General features: G+C 46.8%; 1 protein-coding gene across 7 annotated transcripts in view; it reads right to left on the bottom strand.

Annotated features, from left to right (window-relative positions):
• Positions 1-9069, bottom strand: part of LOC135300996 (probable G-protein coupled receptor 19) — a 23099-nt gene extending 14030 nt beyond the window's left edge. For 5 of the 7 annotated variants that reach the window (XR_010362750.1, XR_010362751.1, XR_010362752.1 and 2 more), the window contains exon 1: positions 8929-9069. The gene's annotated coding sequence lies outside the window, so the exon portion shown is untranslated. Of the gene's footprint in view, positions 1-726; positions 863-1461; positions 2093-8928 lie in introns of those variants that run through there. The other 2 variants (XM_064421093.1, XM_064421094.1) reach the window with 2 other exon arrangements.

The following is a 9069-nucleotide window of genomic DNA, read 5'->3' as shown; positions in this document are numbered from 1 at the left end:
TTCTGTATTTCTGGGCTAACACTGGGCTAACACAGATATATACTGTGACTTCTGTATTTCTGGGCTAACACAGATATATACTGTGTCTTCTGTATTTCTGGGCTAACAGCTTCTGGGTTCCACTGTAGCTGGTGGTACAACAGGCTGTGTCAGGGGGGTCCCACCCCATTCCCTGGCTGGTTTGAGGTGGCTGCCAGCCTTTCACACCCTTTCATTTTTTTCCTCACAGCCCATGTGCCATTACCCCAACCCTGCCTTCATGGGGGAGATGAGAAGGGTGGGACCCCTTGGCCAACACAGAGGGTCCCCAGGTAATCAGAGGCCCCAGAGAAATTTCTGGACCATTACCATGGATGTCCACGAGCCCTGACCAGACCAGGTTATAGCCCCCTTTTTCATGTGGTTTTCCTTGGAGCAGGGTGTCTGTGGTGGGAAGCCCTTCCCTTGGGGCTGGGGTGCTGCCCGAGGAGACTTCCTGGGATTGAGCACCCTCACCACCAGCCCCACACCTCTGGAACAACGACTGTTTTGATCTTGAGTGATCCTTAGACCCTTGTGGACAAATTGAGCTGAATTTCTGGAGCCCTTCAGTGAGAGGCCTGCGGGGTGTGCACTTTGGGCCCTCCTTCTTGTCCGTGGAGTAACAATGTCCCCGACTGGTGACACCAAACCTATCGCCTGTCAAACGTCACTGCCTGTGAATTCCAGTTTTTCTGGGGGTGTTACCTGTGTGAAATTGTTCTCCTGCACCCTCCTGGCAGACACACCACAGATTGTGACGGGTGTGGCCTCCTGTTCTATGCCTATATTGCTAGATAGTTTCCATTGTTGAGCTTAGCCAGATGGTTGGGTTGGTTTTAGCCTGTCGCAGGGATAAAATGGAAAAACATCCAATTTTAGTGGCTATACATATGCAAACACCCTGCTACTGTCTGATGTCCTTTCAGTCATCATCTTGACATGCAAAGCCTTTGACTCACTAGACATACAAAGCCTTTGCTATGGGTGTACTGTGAGAATGCTGAATTCCAGAGCTTGATACTGTGCAAGATAATCAGGACTCAGTTAATGACCAGAAGATCAAAAAGTTCATCTGAGAAGCCAAATGAACAAGCTCAAAACCCCACCACCACCCTCTTCCTTAGCTTTCCAAGTGATCCAGATTCCCAGATTTGGCTTCTGATGGGCTTTTTCCAATGCTTCACTGATGCTTTTTGCTGTGCCTACTCTGACTCTGCATTTACCACCTATTATTTTCTCCTTGTCTTCCTACTCAGAGTGAGGCCTGAAAGCACATAGCCACAGGATGAATTTGGGATCTTGCCTCTTGTGCTGTTTTGCATGTCTCCTTCAATAATGCAGTGCAAAAAAATTGTCAGATGTTTAAGAAGAAAAGAAGTAATAATTTCTTGGTGTGGTTATAGAAGATTTTTTCCCTCTAGTTTTAGAGCCTGTACTTACTGTGGCTGTTTGTGCCATGTGAGGGGCACTGTCAGCAGGTCACACATTGCCCCTTGTCCCCTCCTCTGCTGGAGTGCTGTGGGTGCTGCCCAGCCTGGCCTTGCCTTCCCCTCATCCTTGGTTGCCTTCCCTCTTTGTTTTCTTAGTGGCTGTGCCTGGCAGATGATTCCTGATTTCTCAGAGGGCTCCTGCTTGTCTTTCCCCACCCTCCTTTGGATGGATCTGCCCCCCTGGAGAAATCCTGCTGTTGGCAGGGCATTTGGGCTACTGTGTCTGGCAGAGTGGCAGGATGCACTGCCAGTGCAACCTGCTAAATTACCTGTTAGAATTATCTGTAATAAAATAATACACGTGGAGGCTATTAACTAGATAGAAAAGAACATTATGGGATAATTTTCTTCCTTAATTTCCCTTCTTGCCATGCAGAAGTATGTGCCATTTAAAAATAGCCAGCTGTACAAATTAAGCCTCATAGAAGAATAATCAGATAAAATGTCTTGACCAGTACTGAAGAGCAGTGGAAGTCTGGTATAAGAATAAAATGGCCTTTCTAAGTTGTTAAAATAGGCAGAGTTGCTAACACTGTTCTCATGATATTTCTCCTCGTGAGTCAAATCTGCTCTCCGTGTCTGCTCAGACCTGACACATTTAGTTTTGCGTGTGGGCAAACCCCAAAACAGTTACAGGGCTGTAGTGCCCAGACTTTTTGGCTTTTTTTTCTGATGCATCTTGCCTAAGAGTCAGCCCAACCACTGTTCACGGGAGAGCTTGGGTTACCTGCAAACACTCCTTGGAGAAGAGAGGAACTGAGCAGAGGAATCTCCAGTGGAGACCAACCAGTGGGTGTCCAAAGGAAGGAGAATTCCAGGAGAGGAATGCAGCTGCCCTGTGTTAGTGCTTTGCTGGCAGAGGAAGACCTGCCCATGTTCAGCGCAGATGGTTCTCGTGTGCTGTGCTTTCCTCTCTGTCAGTGGAGCAGGAGAGGCACCCAGCAGAGGGACAACTCATGCTGAATTTTTTGATTTTTCTTTGGAAAACTCCCAGGTCATTTAGCCCACTGCCCACGAGGCACAGGTGAAAAGATAGTTGCAGTTATAGGGAGTTTAACTAACTTGAGCCTAGGATTTCACTGGTTGTACAGCAATTGTTTGTTTTATTTTTCAAAAAAGTAAAATGTGATCTGATTAACCACTGCACTCTGACATTCCTGCATTCCTAGTCATAGGTGATTTTTCCTTCAAATGGACCAGAAACAAATTTATTTTCAATGATCTCTATTCAAGCCTATTTTCCTGATGTGGCACTGAGGTCAGGATCATGCCCTGATTTAGTACTAAGAACCTGAGTGTCTATGGCCCAGCATATATTTTTCTTCAGTGAGCGATTCTGGTTTTTATGAGTCTGTTTTTCATAGTGGAGACTTGAACTTTTGTATTATGAGTAATGCTCCAAAAGGAAACAGGATCATAAAAAGCTCAGCATAGGCACAACCCTTTATGGATCTGAGATGCAAATAACTGGAGATACCATGGCTTGCTACATTATTTTTCCCCAATTTCCATGTCTATATTTGCTACATTGTTTGCCGAAATGTGGTTTAAGTGTTGGTGAACCATTCAACTTGCAAATATCAGCTCCATAAAAACCAGTGATGAATTCTGTCAACTCTCTCTGCCCTGAAGGTCCATAAGGAAAAATTTAGAAGCACAACAAATAAAAATTATGTATAGCAAGTAGGTGAGGCCTAATTACATTTTTAGTTAACAAAAATGCTTGTATTAATTTTCCCTTTAAACCAATATTATAATACTGACCTGAATGGCTGCTGTCCAGTAATTGCAAGTCTGTGTGGATTCAGCAGTGCCAAAAACCTCACTTTGTCTTTCAAGCATTTTAGAGTGGGAATCCTTTTAAAACTGGTATGAGGCCTTTCTGTATTTCTGTTTAAAAACCTACTTCTTTGTGCATTGGCTTTGGAAAAGAGAGAGCATGTGAGATGACTCATAATCATTGAAGAGGGATTTCCTGGTGCCACAGTTCCATTTTACTGACCTTAATTTGCAGTTTGGAAACCAAATAGCTCCATTTTGAGCTGATAGCTCTCCATAACAGATCTGTTACTTAGAGATTAACTATTTGAGCCACAAAAACTTCATGAAAACAGTGCCACGTCTACTTGGCTATTGCACAAAGCCCATATGGCATAGTCACTGTGTGTGTTTGCATGTTCACTGTCCTGTCTAAAAATGCAGCACCCATTGCAACTTGGAAGAGAAAAAACTAATAAGATTCAAAAAAGAGTGCAGTAAATGGGATTTTTAAAAGGTTTAATCAAGAGAAAAAGCATTTTGTTTCCCAAATAGTGTTTTTCAAGATTAGAAATGCAGCTAAATAAGCAGATCATTGTACATTACTTGACCTAAGCACTGGCAGAGGGGCTTTTTTATTCAACATTTTTTACCTCTCTGTATCATAGCTGCAAAACACCAGGCAAGCATTGGCCCAGCAAATTATTTCAAAAGCATTAAGCTGGTCATTTACTGCATAAACTTCCCTCTCTGGAGAGTATCTCGGGAAGAGCTGCCAGACTGGAAGAGAAATGCTTCATCTAGCTGAGTGTAATCAACATTAGGAGTGTGAGCAAATTGAATCAGAGTGGGGGAGAGGGGCTTTTGTCTGGCTGTGAGATGCTAGAAGATGACATCCACCCTGCCTAAATTCAGATGAGCTGCCCTGTGTGTGCAATGTGCCAGTGTAGAAATCCCTTTGTAGAAGAGCACTGTGTTTTAGCCTCTCTCTGTCCCTTGCTGTGCAGAGATGCCGTTGTGCATATTGAGGCCATTTAGTCCTGCTCCCTGCAGAGGAATGCAGATGCACATTCTTCTGTAAGCACTCAGCTTCCCTGCCAGTCCTTTCCTCTGCTCTGGTGCTCATGAAAATCCTCAGCTCTTTGCCCTGCTCCTCTTACAAAGGTGTTTCTATTCTCTGGGCAGCTCTTCTGAGCACGGACTGAAGATCTCTGGAGGTGAAGCGTGTTCCTCCTCACTGTCTGCATTCCACCATGTGGGGATAGGAAACATCTGCCCCTATTTTATCTGGAGAATAAAATGTTTTTAGTGCAGCAAGGCTTTTGGGATCTGTACCCACTCCTCAGGTGCTGCTGCCTGCTCTCTAGCTTCACCCAGCAGGTGGAGATCCTTGTCCCACAGCAGGGATGACCAAGGATGACATGGCTGTAAGCAAGGATTGGCTCATGGATGGAGCTCTCAGTGCTGGTGTGGACATGGCTCAGCTGATGGTAAAAGCTTCTGAGCTGAACTGATTCAGGAAGTTCAGTTCTGGCCCCTCAGTTTGGGAAGGACATTGAGATGCTTGAGTGTGTCCAGAGGGGGCAGTGAGGCTGGTGAGGGGCTGAACACAAACCCGGTAAGGAATGACTGAGGGAGCTGGGGGTGTTCAGCCTGGAGGAAAGGAGACTCAGGGGTGACCTCATCACTCTGCACAACTCCCTGAAAGGTGGCTGTGCTCAGGTGGGGTTGGTCTCTTTCCCCAGGCAGCACTGACAGAACCAGAGGACAGAGTCTGAGTCTGCACCAAGAGAAATACAGGTTGGATATTAAGAAAAAGTTTTTCACAGAAAGAGTGATAAAGTACTGGATTGGTCTGCCCAGGGAGGTGGAGGAGTCACCATCCCTGGATGTGTTTAAAAAAAGACTGGATGTGGCACTCAGTGCCATGGTTTAGTTAGAGGTGTTAGGGCTGGGTTGGACTCCATGATCTTGAAGGTCTCTTCCAACCTGGTCATTCTGTGATTCTGTGATTCTGTGAGTAAGCTGATCTGTGTTTTTGCATCAGGATCTGAGGGCCTAGCCTGTACTGAGGGGTGAGGTCATGGGAGCAGGAGGTATGGATGGAATCAAATAAAAGAAGGAAATGTTCTCATTTTCAGCACATCTAAAGAATATCTGCTGTATGTTGGAGGAAATTCAGGGCACCCAGGCAGACTGTTAGCCATCGGCCTTCTTTGGCCCTTCGAGTTCTTTTTTGACTGTTTTAACAAGGTGTTGAAACTGAGGACAAGGATATAATGCTGCAACAGCTGCTGGGAGTGGAAGAAATTTTTATTTCTTGTACTGGCTGCTTGGTGAAGAATCCTTTTTCAGCTTCATCCTTCTACCTGAGCTTAGCGAGGAGTGAGACATGCAGTAGCTAACTGGAGCAGGAACAGGGTCCATCTCTTCCTTCTGGGACTGTCAGCTCACACCTGGAGCACTACTGTGACCTGGAGCAGTTAATTGGTTAAGGGCAATTCCACAAGGTATGATTTTGATGAGCAAGCAGGATTCAAACCCCTACACAAGTCCCGAGTGCATTTTGACTGAGTCTCCTTAATGGATGTTGCCATGTCCTAATGTTCATTGTGGTTTTAAATGCTCTGGGAGCAATGGCCTTTCCCTGCATCTGGAGGCAGTGAATTTTTCTCATGTATTTACTGGGGGTTAAGACTGACCTAGGGGAAGTTACTGGAGGACTATTAACCTGGGGTAAGTTGTTGAAACCCACTAATTATTCACACACCTAAACCTTGAGATGTTTATTCTCTGTTGGCACTGAGAAGGAGCCCTTACTGTAACTGCAGATACACCCAACATCATGCTCTGGTCCAGGTACAGGCAGTGGTAAAATGTGAGCCAGATCTGTGCTCAGTGTTTACCCAGATGGACACCCTCACCTCCTCAGAGGGCACCACACAGTGTACAAACAGGTACACCGTGGTTGCAAGTCTCTTCCTGGAGGTGTAACTCTTGCCCCCAAAGGACAGCCCCTCAGGTTTAAGGATTTCAGGGCTTTATTTTATCTTCCTGCTGCTGGGATTAGTTGCAAAACTCCAGATTAGCCCTAAATGCCTAAAAATGATTTTCTAAAGATGGTGGCAGAACCCAGATCTGTGCCCAGTGTGACTGTGGGGGCATGAGAAAGTGGGAGCAAGAAGAAGAAGGACCGACCTAATTTCCAGCTCTGCTGTCACAGCTTCCACCTACTGGAATCATCCAAGAAGAGTGTAGAGAAGATTGAAATACAGTTTTGGAGGCTTTTTGTCCTCCCTGAGGGGGATTGAGTGTGTCCTTGGGCATGGCTAGCCTGTACCCTTCCGTGATTCAGAGGTAAAAATATAGCTGCTCTCTCCCACGTGCTTGCATTAATTTTTGGCAGCACCAGGCTCTGCCCACAGCACCACACATTCTTCTGCTTGATGTGAGGAACAGGGTGCTTTCCAGGGCTGCTTTGCCATGGTGGGTGTTGACAGATAAGCAGTGGTGAATCTCATGCCTGGCTGGTGTCTTTGCCCACCTTTTGGAAATTCTCACCCTCTCCCCCACATGGAAAATGCACCAGCAGCTGCAGCGAGGACTTGGGAAGCTCAGCTCACCCTCTCCCCAGCAGGGAGCACAAGCTTTCCCTCTAGGAGAACCTGAGGAATTTTTTTTTTTTTTTTTTACTGTTGGTTCTGTGTGGAAAGGTTATGTAGGAAGGAATTCTTGACAGGACATCTTGTGCAAATGGATTTCTTGTCACACAAGATGTTCACATGGCAGCAGGATTTTTGCCCTGGTGTGAACATTTGGGATGTGAGAGTTCCTGTCACGGGGCTCTTGACTCTTCTTGGTAACATGGAGCTGGTGCTCACGGGGCACAGGTGACAGGGAGTGGGGTGGCAGTGGTGGCTGATAACCAGAGAAGCCTGAGGTGCTTCCAGGAGGACTTATGTGATAGGAATGAGAGGAGCAGTAGAACGACACTCACAGGGGCCTCTGCCTGAGCCATTAGAGAGCATTTCAGTCTTCCTACACCAGCTGGGCAGGAGAAGCTGGGAGGGCTGAGGGCTGTGCACAGCCTGAAGTTGGGTTGGAAACGCTTGATGTGGAGATGATTGTGGGAAGGGAGTCTCTCTGCTGGGCAAGGCTCGGGGAGGATAAAATCAGCCCAGGAGAAGCCACTGAGGCAAGGTGTCAGCCCTTGATCTGGGGATGCCTTCATGGACAGGGTGCCAGCTGCAAGAGCTGTGTTTGCTGCCTGGCAGAGGGGAAGTCTAGGGAAGGATGGAAGCTGCTGGAATGCAGAAATCCCAAACACTCAAGGGCTGCGTCGTGTTTTGGTGCTGGGAGAACCGGTGGGGAGGGTGAGCCGACTCCACCTGAGGATGCTGGGGGTTTGTTCTGCATGGTCTGACTGAAATGCTCCCTGTTAAACACCTGAGAGGGTGCCCGGTGGGGCAGCAGAGGGAAATGCAGGTGGAGGCCATGTGGTGTGACCCGGGTGTGGGAATTGCACTGCCCAGCTCTGCAAACAGAGGCCTCGCAGGAGAGCTGCAGGGGAGGGACAGTCTGCAAGCTCTTACTTTGAGACAAGGAACACAGCTCCCCAAATGTGTCTAAGGTCTAGAAATTCCTCCCCTTACTGACTCATCTGAGACCAGAATGCTTAAAATAAGTCAGAAATCAAGCTTACTCATAAATAAATTTTAAAAAAAGGCCATATTTACACATCCAAATAAGCTTTTAAGGATGCCTCTGGGTTGGCAACCAGTTTTTCTGCAAACCAAGCCACTTGTTTAAGTGGTTAAGAGTGACTTTAACAACAAACCTTCAAGGACCACATCTGAGAACCTTTGCCAGAAAGAACTGGCTATGAATCCTGCCTCATCCACACAAATGGCCTTTTGAAAGCAGAAGGCAGCTTTACTTCCCCGTTACTCCATGGAGCCAACATACTGTTTGACAAGCTGGAAGCCAGCTGGATAAATGAGAAATATTGCTATGCATTCTTAGAGAGTCTGTGCCTGAATTAGCAGAGCCAGAGCAGCCCTCTCGCCTGTGCTGCCTATGGAAAAACAAAGATTACTCTGCCTGTGGGGTTTCCCTGAGTAGCTGCACCAAGGCACCCACATGGAAAAAGGGAGATGGCACTTTCAGAAAGGATGTTTTCAAATTAATGACTGAAAAGTACAAAAGCAGCTGTTCCATAGCAATAACGGTGAGGAAGGAAGAAGCTGCTTGGATGAATTTAGAGACACAAAAAACCAGATGAGCAGATCGGTCTGCTCCATTGCTGTAAAGTAATTTTCTGTTTTCACTGAACTGATGTCAGGAGATTGTTTCAAACAAATAAGTAACATAATTGAAAGACAATGAATATAGATAGAGAGAATGTAGATTTGTCCAGAAAATACAGGTAGTTATTCTGCGGTAATTCTACACACCCCCCTGCTTTCAGCAGAATAAGCTTAAAATTCAATCCCCACAGGACATTTTCTCCTGAGGAATGAGTCCTCCCGGCTAATCCCCAAGCGATTTAAATGCACATAAGTAAATACCCATACGATAAATTACCGGCAACGATCATGTCGTTTTCCTCCGCAGGCAGAATCACCCCTTTAGCTACAGCAGCCCCCACGCACCCACATACCTGCTCCAAAGCCCACTCCCGGCGGCGCCGCTCTCCTCCTCGCCCTGCTGGCTATCCCAAGCCAAGCCGCGGCTGGGAAGCTCCCGCTCATCCCGGGAACCTGGGGCTTCCCTCCCGGGCCGCAGCCGCCTCTGTCCTGCT

The sequence above is a fragment of the Passer domesticus genome, chromosome 5, assembly GCF_036417665.1.
Source record: "Passer domesticus isolate bPasDom1 chromosome 5, bPasDom1.hap1, whole genome shotgun sequence".
Lineage (NCBI taxonomy): Eukaryota > Metazoa > Chordata > Aves > Passeriformes > Passeridae > Passer > Passer domesticus.
Note: the sequence above shows the minus strand (reverse complement) of the source record. Positions and strands in the feature narration are given on the sequence as shown.